A 13,250-nucleotide genomic window follows, 5' to 3' on the forward strand; every position below is an offset into this window, starting at 1 on the left:
TGTATTTTTACATTGTTGTAATGGTATTTTTACATTAGCACAAGATCTGAATACTTGTTTCATCTTTGCTTGAAGCAACATTTTTCAAGATTGCATTTCAGTGAATGGCGTGTCATCTGTTCTGAGCTGAGCATGAGAAGAACTGAACTATGTATTTAACTAAATATTTACCTCGCTCTCATATATATCACAACAGCAGCTACCCCATCTTACCATCACCATCCCCCATAATAACAAAACTGATGGAATTAAACCTGAGAAAACTTGTGGCTATGGTTCTGGATTCAGTTTTTTAGATGTGTGAGATATCCAATATTTCACCAACTTAGTCCTTAATAAATCAGTATTACCACAAATCTCTTCAAAGTCAGCTCAGTGTGGGTGGAATTCACCTCATCAGGAGCCCACTTTAAGATAAATGCGGGGGCTGCATAGGTAATGATCTGTCGTGTTTTTGTCTAGGTGCTAGCTCTCGGCTTTGGTGTCTTCATCAAAGACTTATCCTCCAGGCATTTGGGGAAGTTCCATCTTGAAAAGCTCTCTGCTCTCACATACTTATACAGTATTCTCATGGTTAGCATCAGCACATTATCCACAGTTTGTCACACTTACTAAGTAATTCTGTGTTCTGGGACTCTCATGATACAGAATTTCTCTTATCACTAATTTACAGTATCACTGTATCTGTCTGTATCACTTGCATCTTGCATGATGCATACATAGGACTTTTCCTGCACTCTGTTTATTGCTTTTTCCAGCATTAGACAGTAAATTAAATCAGTTTTGTCATGGCACAGATGTGAGGTGTGCGCAATAGAAAATGAACACATGAACTTTTTCTATTTAAATAGAAACATCATTTGTTGTCATCTGAGGGAACACAGCCCCTGAAAACCAGCCCAATACCACACCTGATTTCAATAATAAAGAGGTGTGTTCCAAAACCTTTGTCTACATAGTGTATATAAATAATTATATTCAACAAAGCAACAAAAGAAATGAGTCCCTAATATTCAATCTTTTTGAACTCCAATTATTTGGATTTCTTGACTTAAATAAAATACACTTTGTGCATAGAAAACACAAATAAAAGTGTTTATGTCTCAAAGTACTGTGTTATTATCTAATTACACAATAAGCAGAATAGCAAGTGATACTAATGATGTGTTTTGTCACTTGAAAATTATTCCAACCAGGGTGGCAAATTGATGCTCTGTGGTTTCAGATCATTCACCAGAACAGACCTTTTTCTTCCATTGTGTCAAATATGTGGAGCAAAGTGTGCAATTCACTGAGAGCGGACTGTGTGGAAATGTATTAAAAAGGAGGACAAGTGTGAACTTTCATGTTATCGTCTTATATAATTCTCTTTGATAGAGACGGCGCATAACAAATGGGCTTTACGTATCCTTGTGTTTTCTTTTGTTCTTCAAAGAACTGATAGGTTCTTTAAAGTAAGCTAGTCTATACTATAAGAATCTTGTGTTTTTAAAGCTCTGAGTTTCTTACTATGCTGAATTTCTGGTGTTATTGGCTTTGAAGTGCCCTGACCTTCAAACAACGCCCTGATAAAAACAAAACAACCAGAGCACTTGATGCATATCTCTACATCTTTTTAATTTCTATGTTTGTGTATGAACATCCACTGACATTTCAAACATAACTTCCTGTGACAAAGGGCCAAAGCAAACCAAGGTTTAAGTTAATAAAGGCAACAGCTGCCCAACATAGTAAGCCTATTTACTCAACAAGTGCACAATACAACATGCAACAGTGCTAAAAATACATTTCATAACGTAGCATAAATAATATTTATGGAACAAAATACAAGGCTGAATACATTCATTGAAATTCAAAACATGCTTTGGCATTCAAAACATGAGATTTCAAATCAGATCAAAATCTCATTGTCATTTCACATTGGCAAAATAAATTAATGTCATTAGCATGTCCACAAAAAGAAAGTTTTCTATCTCCACATATCTTGAGATTAACTGGAAGATTTATGGAAAAATTGTGAACCAAGCTTCTTCGACCTCATAGGAATAGGAATAACGACCAGATGTGACAGTTGATTTTTTTCATTTGCATCGAGTTGGATGATGATGATACAGTGTTGGCGTAAGATCCAATATCAATCCATATAAATAGTCCTCTCGCTGTCATATGAACAGCTTGTTTATTGTCCACAAATGACAGCCTCCAAGTGTTCACTTGATTGCATTCAGTTTGTCTTCTGAAACAAGTTTCACAATGAGGACGTTTGAAATATGCAACAGACATTGTGAATCACTGAGGCATATTTTTGAGCTTGACGCCATTTAATTAGATTGTTTTGTTTTATATTTTATTTTTTCTTTACAGAAGAAGATTTAGGATTTTCTTATCAGTTTTCTATGTTAGTGTCAATGGAAGGTTTTTCCAAATTCCATTTTATCATTTTCCTGTCTTTTTTAGGAATTCATCGACATCACAACATTTTTATCAGGACAATTTAAATTTGACTTGAGACACATAAGAATGATGATGATGATGATGATATGAAAGAAGATATGAAACTAGTGATGTGACTGTAATTGTTTTGTGTCAAAATGGCATGCATAAGCAAATTACATGTGGAAATGGATGTGTGAACATTCAAATATTATGAGAAACCATTATCAAATATTATCAAACTATTATCAAACATCAATGTTAAAACATTAAAACATCCAATACATAAGTACGACATATGAAACGTACTGAAAATACGTATATACCATCACTGAGTCACTCTGGCAGCTCCTATAGAAAATGAGAAGTTACTTTTAAAAAGCTGAAATTCACTTTAGTGTGAAATCCACAAAGCGTGTTGACCAATCCAGCTGGTCTGTGATGGCTTTTCACTAAAAAATACCAGAGGGACTAGAGGTGGAAAAGATTTAATTGGCAAGCCAAACGTTTTCATGGTTGCTTGATTTCTGCTCTTTAGAAGTGAGCATGACTGAAACTTTCATTTTTGTGCAGTTACTTCCTGTCCATAACTAACACCAGCATTCAGTTTGGGCGAAATAATGAAGTGGCCTCAAGAGTTTCAGTTCCATGTCATGGGACACTCTACTCTCTAAAAATAACACTGAAAATAAAATGTAATTTTCTATTTAAAAAAAAAAAGGTGCGACTCCAAGGTCGAAAACTGCAGACCACATGGCGCCAACTTCACTACATCACAAAACTGCGCTTGCTTCCTCCCCTTGCAAGTCTTCCTGACTCTTTAAGGATCTTCTCCATTCTACTTATTGTCTCATCATAGACTGTCATATATGTAAACACAGAAATAGAAGCTGAAGTGGTACACATACATAACATACGTAGCATAACTTGAGCTCTTGAGTCTGCAGGGGGAGTTTTTGTTGTATTTTTTTTTAGGTCAGTGTTGCAGCATAGAAATCTAGAGTGTGTGATAAATCCACAAAGGATTTAACATTTGCCATGAAATCATTCTCACACTAAACACTAGCAATCAAGGCACAATCAGAAGCAGTGACATACAATGAAAGTTATCCGTGAATGTGACCCTCCAGTGTGAAAGACTGGATTAATTCAGCAATCACCACCCAGCTGAAATACCTGATTGGTTCCATTTTGTCTGCGCTCATATAAAAATCAACCGTTTGGTAAGAGGGATTACATGCACTTCAGCTCTCATTCAGAATAAGGAAACCCATTATTTCTCTGGTTTACCATGAACTTGTAAGAATGATTCAAACATCCTCTGATTGCTTGTAAACACTTATCATCAGTTCATAGGGAGGCAGCCCTGTTGACTCTTATGATGGCCACAGGCAATAACCAATCAAAGCTGGCTTTTATTGGCTGTTGCTAGGATACCAAACTTTCAATATGTGAATCACCCTGGACATGATGAGATTTTTGCAGGCTTGACACTTGAATGCATTGCATCATTCCACACACTATGCACTTCAAAAATACTTGGGATGCATAAGAGTGGGAAATCTAATGAGAAAAGTTGAACAGAGTGGCGGAGATACCACAGACAGCAGCTTGGAAGGAGATTGGATGCCTGCAGGAGGGCTGATACTGAATGCTCTCACATACACTGCTGATGAGAAACGACATGTTTTCTCTGGTCAACAGCAACTTACATTGTGGAGGTAATCTCTTTTTTCACGTCTCTGCTGGGATGTTTTACCATCAAAGCGCTGTAGCTGACAGAAAAATCTTTTTAGCAAACATTTGAAAGCAGTGTGTCCAAAATTAGCTTAAATCAGTGTCCTTAAAATACTTCAACAGTTTGGGTAAACACTTTCTTCAATCTTCATTTCCTCAGCAAGGGAGGGGAAAGATGAGGGAAACTTGTTACCATTCACATCATGCTGGAATTACCAAGAATATCCTTTTTAAAATTCAAGAGTGCTGCAATTTACAAAGTGGCTAAGGTGGGACAAGGGAGAGACAGGAGTTTATTCTACATTACTGGAAGAGAACATGAGACAAAGTCAAACCAAAAGGCAGGAAACCAAGAGAGAGAGAGAGAGAGAGAGAGATTGGCTAACTGAACAGTTTCACCAAACTGAGTCAGCTAGTCTTTGATCCCATCAGCCAAAAAAGTTGAAATATTTACATTTACAATCCACATCTCACATCTCCCAGCCATTCCTGTCAAAGACACTCAAACCACAACCCAGTCACCAGAAAAAACATTGGCACTGTACGTTTCTGCAAATCAGAAACATAAAAACATAAAGACAGGTCAGGGTTTTTATGTGTCTAACAAAGACCACTACACAATGTCACAATGATCGCTAAAATTGCTGCGATTAGTATCTCGTGGTGTTCCGTTTCTCTTTGTTTTCCCTGGTTTTCTTTCTCTCTCTGATTCGTCTGTTCTTCAGCTCCCCTGCCTGTCCAATCTGAAGCGGAGCTGGGCGACGTTGTACCTGTGCACCTGTTCCTCATCAGCGTCCATTATTTTCTTTGTCCTGCGACTATCCAAGACCGACTCTCCCTCTCTATCTTTGCCAGATTGTACCGTCACATTTGCGGTATCTAGTCCGGCGCGTGTTGTGTCTTGGATCTAATTGAGTCTCTCTGTGTTCAGGTTTACATCTCTGCCAGCTGTGATTTATGAACCAAGCTTTGATCTTTATACAAGAATTACTACCAGATGTGTCAGTTGACTTTTCATTTGCGAGTTGGGTGATGATGATACAGTGTTGGCATGAGATCAAATATCAATCCATATAAATACTCAGTCCTCTCACTGTCATGTGAACAGGTTGTTTATTGTCCATAAATGACAGCCTCCAAGTGTTCACTTGATTGCATTCAGTTTGTCTTCTGAAACAAGTTTAACTGCTTGTTGTTACTACTTAACTACTTGCACACTTGTGATTTACTTCTCCTCAACATTGCCAGTGAGTCAACTTAAATCAAAACTCCTACTTATTAGCGCAATTTTGATCCATGACCGCAAACCTTTTAACAGAAAGGGACAAATATTTAAAAGATTGGTCCTTTTAAAACTCAGATCACTCCTTTATGGTCTTCCCCAGATTTGTTAACCACATAAACAACCTCTCCAATTTAGAAGATTTAAAACATCTGGTTGCCGCCTAAGTTTTCATAGGACATGCAGCTAATTCACAAAAATCTATGAGTTGTGTGACTGAGAATTTACAAGCAACCTGTATGTGCTCTATGCAATCTTGTAACTCGAGGTTTATGTTGTACTGCTGAGGATGTGCAGTTGGCGTCTAATTGAAGCAAGCTGCTGTGAACCAGGTAACTGTTCATCTTCCAGCTGGGAGAGACATGTTCATTTGGGAATATTAATGGCTCATTAAGCATTAATAGATCTCTCTGATCAGTATTTACACGGTACTAGTTTCTCCCTTCTAGCTGGGGCATATGTAACATAGAGAGCTGTCACAGGTACTGATGTTTAGTCACACACAGGTAAGAAGACGTCTGCTGGAGTGCAAATAGTGATTAGCAGGTAGTCAAATCCAGAGCAAACAAACCAAGGAATATAAATGCTTGCTGAGTTGTCAAAACATGTCAAATATCATCAACAGCCGGGGGGGGGGGGGGGAAGGATGGGTGCAAAAAAAAAAGCATTAGCAATGGTGTAATTGTCTGTAAATGGTCCAAAACACTTAATGATGTGGGAGTGGAATGCGTGCTGGCACATATGATAATCCCCTTGTAATGAGAATTCACTAGATATCACTGGCTTTGTTCATGCCCCAGCATCTCTGAAAGAGCTTAGCCACAAGAACAGTAACAATAAGCCGTAGAGTAGGAAATGTCATACAATACAACTGCGAGAAAAGTGAAATTACATACAAAATGTAATTATTTGCTTGACAGGGGAAAAAGGGACATTTCAGAGGCTCAATGTTCATAATGTCCCTGCTATTGGATTATTAAATCAAGTCATGTTAGTTGTTAAACAAGTCATCTCTCAACAAGGGTGTACTTGAAGTGGTGAGAGAGTGAGAAGAACCAGCCTTGAGCTATTTTAGTTGTTGGTGATTAGGATGCAGACAAACTAAGCCTTGCAAATCCCAAGCCTAAGGTGGCACAGGAACAAAATGAAGACTGAGGAGTGAGGATAAACATGTCACAGGAACCAGGATGTTTAGAGTGCTGCTCTGTTCTAATTCACAGCAGCAGCTTATGGGGAAAAGTTGTCATCACTACAACACAGTAAAAGTATGCTGAAAAACAGCCCCTGTGGCTGATATATTATTCCATATATGACAATAGATTGTTACTGCTGACGCAGCAATGTGTATGCAGAAATTACTGTCGTGGCTGGTTGAGTTTGAGTTTTAAGTAAACAGCTATAACTATTGCATAAAGTTGGGTAGGGGCCACTGCTGACAAGATAAATCTAAGGCTTGAGAGATGATTACTGGGGTAAGAATGAATAAAGACAAAGCTGTAGCTAAAAAATGCAATATTTCCCTTCAGGTAGTGGAAATTTATGTGGAAATTTTTCTACCTTTGTCCTATGGGGACAACTCATGCATTTCATAAAACTGATCTAGATAGTAGTCTTCTATTAATTTGAATTGAAATGTGAAGGTTATCCATTAAATAACTGCTGAAGAGTAATAACAGCTGAGGATAATGACTTTGAATAGATACAGCTAATAGACAATAGAAATTAGTCTTTTGGTCTTTAAAAACCGCTACAATTAAAACGTAAAAGGAATCTGTGAGCTGCCAACTCAGGGATGTTAAAATTATATTTGACTGTATAATTAATAAAAGAACCCCATCCAATTTCTTTCATGTAAAATAAGGTGAGAAATAATTTATCAAATTTGTCCAGTCTGGAGTTCCTGTGATGGTTCATGACCTATGTGCTAATAGCTGAGAGCTCATTCATAACAAAAACATAAGCACATCCTTGAACTGATGTTAATTTAGTCATTCAGGAAAATGAGACACTTCTGGTCTTTTTGGACTTGGATCATTTTAAAGTGCACAAACAAACAAAACAAAGCAGAAAATCCTATGTATCAGAATGTAGCTGTATCCATCTGTAACACAAAACAAAAGGTGTGGAAGGAGCTGACATTGGACTCCTCTCTTGAGTAAATGCATTTGTCATCTGATGTTCAGATGTAAAGAAAATCCCACAAAATCATTTTATGAGATATTTGTTGTTGTAGATTAACTTTCAAACAGTATATGAAATACTTTAAATTAGCTCCACCTCAAGTAGCTGAGACACTAGAATGCTACTTACACGTTATTGTGTAATCCAAAATCAATAATCCAAAATCACAAGACTCTGAGAAGGGTCATTCTGCTTCAGTAGTAGATTTTATTGTCAATACTTGCTTTTGATGCACATATAAATTCACTAAACAAAAATCTTGAATTTATTAGCTTTGTTCCCAACTGAACAGAGCTTCAACCCGGGACGTCATGAGTTTAAAATCAGCTGGTAAACAAAGGTGATTGGCCACAAGCCAAACACTGCATAGCAAACAGAGTAAAGATTTAGCATTTTCTTTAGTTTTTAACTAACTATTTCATAGTCCAAATTATATTTCAAACCCTTCTTTACATTGTCAGATTTATTTCTGCAAGAGCACTAGGTCAAATCTCCATGGGTTATTTAATAAAAATACATCTACAAATCTGCCTTAAAATGTTATACAAGTAGGCTTATGCAAACTGCTCTTTATGTCACTACAACCCCAAAGCGCAGACAAATGTTATGGAGGACGTTATCTGATAGTAAAAACCCCTTAATATCAGAATACTTCTTCCTGCATTATTTGGCGACATGAATCTGTAGAAATGCTTGGTTTGCCCAACAAAAGTCATTCATTCATCCGTCAGAGTTATTGCACAATCAGCACCAAAACGAAACCATCTTAACTACTTCGCCCATCTGGAGCAGCTAAGAAACGTCAACAAAAAAGCACGTGTCGGCCTCCCGCTTGCCGTACTTGGCTCCGCCATTGTTTGACAGTTCTCGTTGCTAACCAGAGGCTTTCCTAGTTACCTACTCCACGAGAACAGGAGAAAGAAACTTCCAAGTGCCGTTAGGATTTTACGACGTGTTTCAGCTGCACGGCGAGCACTAAACAGGACAGACGTTATCACCAGGTACCTTTTTAACCTACTTCTTTTAGCTTTCTTCGGTCACTTCACAGACTTCGGTTCGGTTAGCATTAGCTTCTGTCACACTGTCGCTGCAACGGAAGTTTCCGATATAGCTCAATATGGTAAAAGTTGACGTCGTCTTAACCTGAATATTTTAGCCATGTACAAAGTGCTTTGTTTTGTGCCATCTGAAGCGCCTTGCAACCATAACTTTGGTCTAGTTAAGTTAGTTGACTTGTGTCCGAACACGGAGCATTAGGTTAGCTGGCTTCTCATGTCATTAAGTTATGATTTTACATTAACATTAGTTTAGTTGAGCACTGCGGGAGCCTAACGTTTATAGTCATTTTGAGCGCCTGCTGTGGCAATTTCTCCCTCAAGGCAATTAAACTTTCTCACATTTTCAGGTAAATCAGGTGTACTGATATGTGCTGTCCAAATGTTTCTTACAACGTGAAGTGAAATCTAGGAGAGGAACAAAGAATAGGTCTGTTTTCGTCAAACCTGCTTGCTGTGATGAGCCCAGAAAACGGTTAATTGCACCAGTCATGGCAGACATTTGCTGAATTTTAGAGATTTTAAGTTTTGACATGCTTCCATGATGAAGACTCATTTCTTCCTTTGGCTTTTTTGCGTCATATCTTCTGTAACTTTTGATTGAGGCTATAATAATATGGTTGTAATAATAAATGTTTATAAAAGACCACTATTATTTAGCCATTATCAGGAGCGTGGTTGACATGTTCTTTGATCGACATCTGGTTATCACACCGAACCTTGTCTGATCTGTAGACAACCAACATTGGGCCATCTGTAGTGATGCAGTTAGCTAAGATAAGGCCATATCAGGGCCCCTAAATGGCCCTGGATCTGCAACCTGGTCTGAATCAGAACCACTGGTTGCTAATTATTTCTTGTTATAGGTGGGATGAGTCAAACAGGAGTGCTTGTGTGGGTCATATGGTCTTCAAAAATTAGAGTCCAATTGAATTGCTTCATGCCAGTACTAGTCCATTGCCCTTACTGACCAGCATGCTACATTTGAAATAAATAAATACTAATACTAATGTATGAACTAACAGATATTGTAATTATACATCCAGTTGATAATCCTGGAGATTTTGGAATTAGTTGTTTATTCTACCAAAGTTGAAAACAGTTGAAAATACTGAAAAGATACCAAGGTAATGTCTTCACATTCCTTTTTTGTTCATCTAGCAGTCCAAAAAACCCAAAGACAGTTAATTAGCAATGACACAAAACAAACAAAGCCAGCTCATTTTACATTTAAGAATCTTGAACCAGAGAATATTTGGTATTTTTTTCCCTTTTTTAAAAGATTTTTCTTTTTATTTAATTTTTTGCTTGCCCTCTACTTTCTTTTGTTGTTGCTCTCTGCAGTCTCAAGCTTCGTATCAGCAGTGTTTCGGAAGATGATGAGGCAAGTTTAGTTGAGATAGATGATTAACTGATTCTCAAATGTGTTTTCAATTCAAGTGGATCGACTAATTCATTAGTCAGCTAATGTTTCAGCACTGGGGTAAAGTAGTAAATCGCTTGCAGAAAATAGTTTGTGGTCAGATTAATGTGCTTTGCTGTTAAGAATTTGAGAAGCTTGTTTGCTCTGTGCAGTAAGACATTTTTATGAGCACTATGTGAGTAATATGGAAATGATAAGAATTACCATCGTGGTACTTATCTAATTGTTTAGAAGACTTGTTTTGATGAGGGCACAGAAGTGGGGGGCTCGCCTTTAAAAATATGGAGGCTCATTACAGAAAACACTTCTGCAAATGAATGTATTTGCAGGCTCATGATGAGGTGTTTCTTTAGAGGGATTTGAAGGATTACTGAGTCATTAATGGCAACTTAATGCCAGTGATATATGGGGTGTCATACAGGCTGGAAGATCTCAGTACAATAATGAGCTAAAGCATGTCTTCATAGGTATAATCCAAAATCTTGACACATTTTGCTAAGAGAGGAGCTCCTCATAGCAAAGGTTAATCCTCCTATTGATTAAAAAAATGGAAGATGCCATTCATTCTGGCTCACTCTGAGTCCCTGTTTTCAGAAACACAACTGGCAGGAAAAATTATGTTTGAGGTGTCTTAAGTATTTAGGCAAAATATCTCATTCAAGTAGGAACAACTGCTGAATTATTTCTGTCTGCTGCAGGGATGTGGCTAGTATGATGATGTATAATTCTTTTTTTTCTAATTTTATGTATTTCCTATGATACTGTGCAGACTTGTTAAGACCACGCCTTTGCCCACTTTGCTGAAATCAACATGTGATTAATTGCCAACCATTTTAACTAACAATCAAGTAATTTTTTTCAAGCAGAACTACGCTATGCAAAGATAAAAATGATAACTAGGTTGTCTTGGTTTTTGCCATCTAATGAATATAAGCAAAAAGCTTTGTGCACTGACAAAAGTGGTTGTAAACAAAGCTAATGATGTTTAAATCCGTTGCATTTGCTGTTCAATATTCCCAGGAATAGCCCCATTTTCATTATATTTAAGCTCCTCTTGTATTCTATTTATTGGTTGAAGGATTAGGTTCAAGAGTTTACCTGCCTCCTACTTCTTGGACCTGATTTATTTGAGCAGCGTCGAGGACTGCAGGACCAAGATGTAATAGGGGTGTCAATATTCGTCATGTCAGCAGGTTGCGCTTCATTAATCTGTCTGATTGATCAGGTATCCATGTGGTTCCATGACCTTGCTTTGCACAAATAAGAACTGCACCCATGCCAGTGTTACCTGATCTAGTGCTTTGTTGATAGATTTAAGCTTGACTTATTGAAGGCATTGGACAGAGACGGATGGTCACCAAAGTTGTGAGTGCTGAGGGGATTCTACATGTCATTCAATCATAAATGAAGTCATTGTGCTCTGTTGCATTGCTTAAGTCTGATCAGGTTTGAAACATAGTTGGCCTATAATTTACAGGACAGCGTTTCGCAAACTGTAACCTTGTGGGGGAGTTATGTTTGTTTATTTAAAATATTGGTAAAGCTTCTATCTGTTTCTTTCTCTGTGTGTCTGCTTCGGCGGCCATTAATACACCTGGGCAGCCTGCCTAATTAAAGTCTTCGTGTGGGATACACACAGAGATGTGTTTTTGTGTAGGAGAGAGTGAGGTCGATGCACAGCTCCAAATATAGAAAAATCATATGTGGCAGGCAATGATGACATTGTGGTTATCCGCCACAAATAAAACAATGCGTGGGAAACTCTGCATGAGACACTACAGAGAATCAGAAATATGATCATATATCGTATATCGTAATATGGCCAAGTACAATATCAAAAATGAGTTGGAATTTTTTGATCAAGGCTAAATGTAAAATGTAACACCCCAATGATAGGATTGGGGTGTTATTTATTTGGACAACAAAGATAGTTGAAGGGGCAGCAGCTAATGTCCTCCAAACTCGTTTCACCAAGACATACTGATTCAATCATTATTGGCGCTATCGTTTAATTACGTGACTTTGGACAGTTGTTGCTAATTCTCATGAAATAGTGGGGCTGCAACTAACAATCATTGTTATTATTGACTAATATTATGAGAATTGTCAATTGATCGGTCATCTGGTGTATGAAAATAAGAGAAATGCACATCACAATTTAAAGCCTCGAATTGCTCATTTTGTGTGCTGAAAATACTCACAAAGAATCCTCACAACAGAGAAGCTAGAATTGGAGCCATCGTTTAAATGAATTCAGTCAGATTTCTGTACCACTGCATAATGGAAAATATTGTTTTATTCATTTGTGCAAGGATCTTTGCTGTTGAGTTAGGTGTCAGAAAAATGTCAGCATTTTTAATTTTTGCCACATCCATCTAGCCATATCAGCATGACTAATGAATCATAATAAAGTCATGCTATGATTGAACATAATGGAACAAAGTACCATAAACCCTGAAGAGAATTTAAATTGATTCAGTCTCTTTTAATAACGGTAAACCAGACTTTTTTGTAAAATTATTTTGAACATTTTTTTTGGGGGGTTGTGTGCAAACATTGTATTGTGAGTGGCCCTCTAAAACTTTATTAGAGAAGCCTTTCAACCTCCATTTAAAAGAGAATTGTTAACAACATGCTATTGTAGTAAGCTCCTCTAGTAATTTTCATTTTATTAGAGAAAAGTATTTCTCTGCTCTTCATTTCAGATCTGTCAGTTCAGTTAAATTTGTTGTTAGGTAAGGTGACCCTGCTGTTTGGAACAGAACTTAACTTGAATAAAAATGCTATAACCTTGCATTTGAAGACAAAATGCTCTGCATGCTAATTTAGCTTAGTCTGGTTCTGTGCTGTCAGTAGACATTATCGAGAGCGGATTGTGCTTTGTGTTGTGCTTAAGACGATATGTTTAAAATAATCCTGTCTCTCAATGTCCCATCTTTGTGGGCATAAGGAGAAATATATTTTTCCGTCTTCAATTTTCAAAAAATTGCCTTGAGTGGGGGCTGTCCGTTTGCTTTTAGAGCCCACATACAAAGAGTGTGTCATGTCCTTGATTTTCATTGTACAACATTAGAAAGATGAAAGCTTTTTCAAGAATACTAGTATCTAGTTCTACAGTGGGATATAATTGAAAAATGCA

The 13,250-nt window shown here is 37.4% G+C and overlaps 1 protein-coding gene across 5 annotated transcripts in view; it reads left to right on the top strand.

The window, feature by feature from the left end:
• The first annotated feature begins 8,443 nt into the window (after positions 1 to 8,443).
• LOC124068588 (ecto-NOX disulfide-thiol exchanger 2-like) overlaps positions 8,444 to 13,250 on the top strand; it is a 148,547-nt gene continuing 143,740 nt past the window's right edge. For 3 of the 5 annotated variants that reach the window (XM_046406961.1, XM_046406966.1, XM_046406962.1), the window contains exon 1: positions 8,445 to 8,634. The gene's annotated coding sequence lies outside the window, so the exon portion shown is untranslated. Of the gene's footprint in view, positions 8,635 to 13,250 lie in introns of all 5 variants that reach the window. The other 2 variants (XM_046406964.1, XM_046406965.1) reach the window with 1 other exon arrangement.

The sequence above is a fragment of the Scatophagus argus genome, chromosome 12 (assembly GCF_020382885.2).
Source record: "Scatophagus argus isolate fScaArg1 chromosome 12, fScaArg1.pri, whole genome shotgun sequence".
NCBI classification, from domain to species: domain Eukaryota; kingdom Metazoa; phylum Chordata; class Actinopteri; family Scatophagidae; genus Scatophagus; species Scatophagus argus.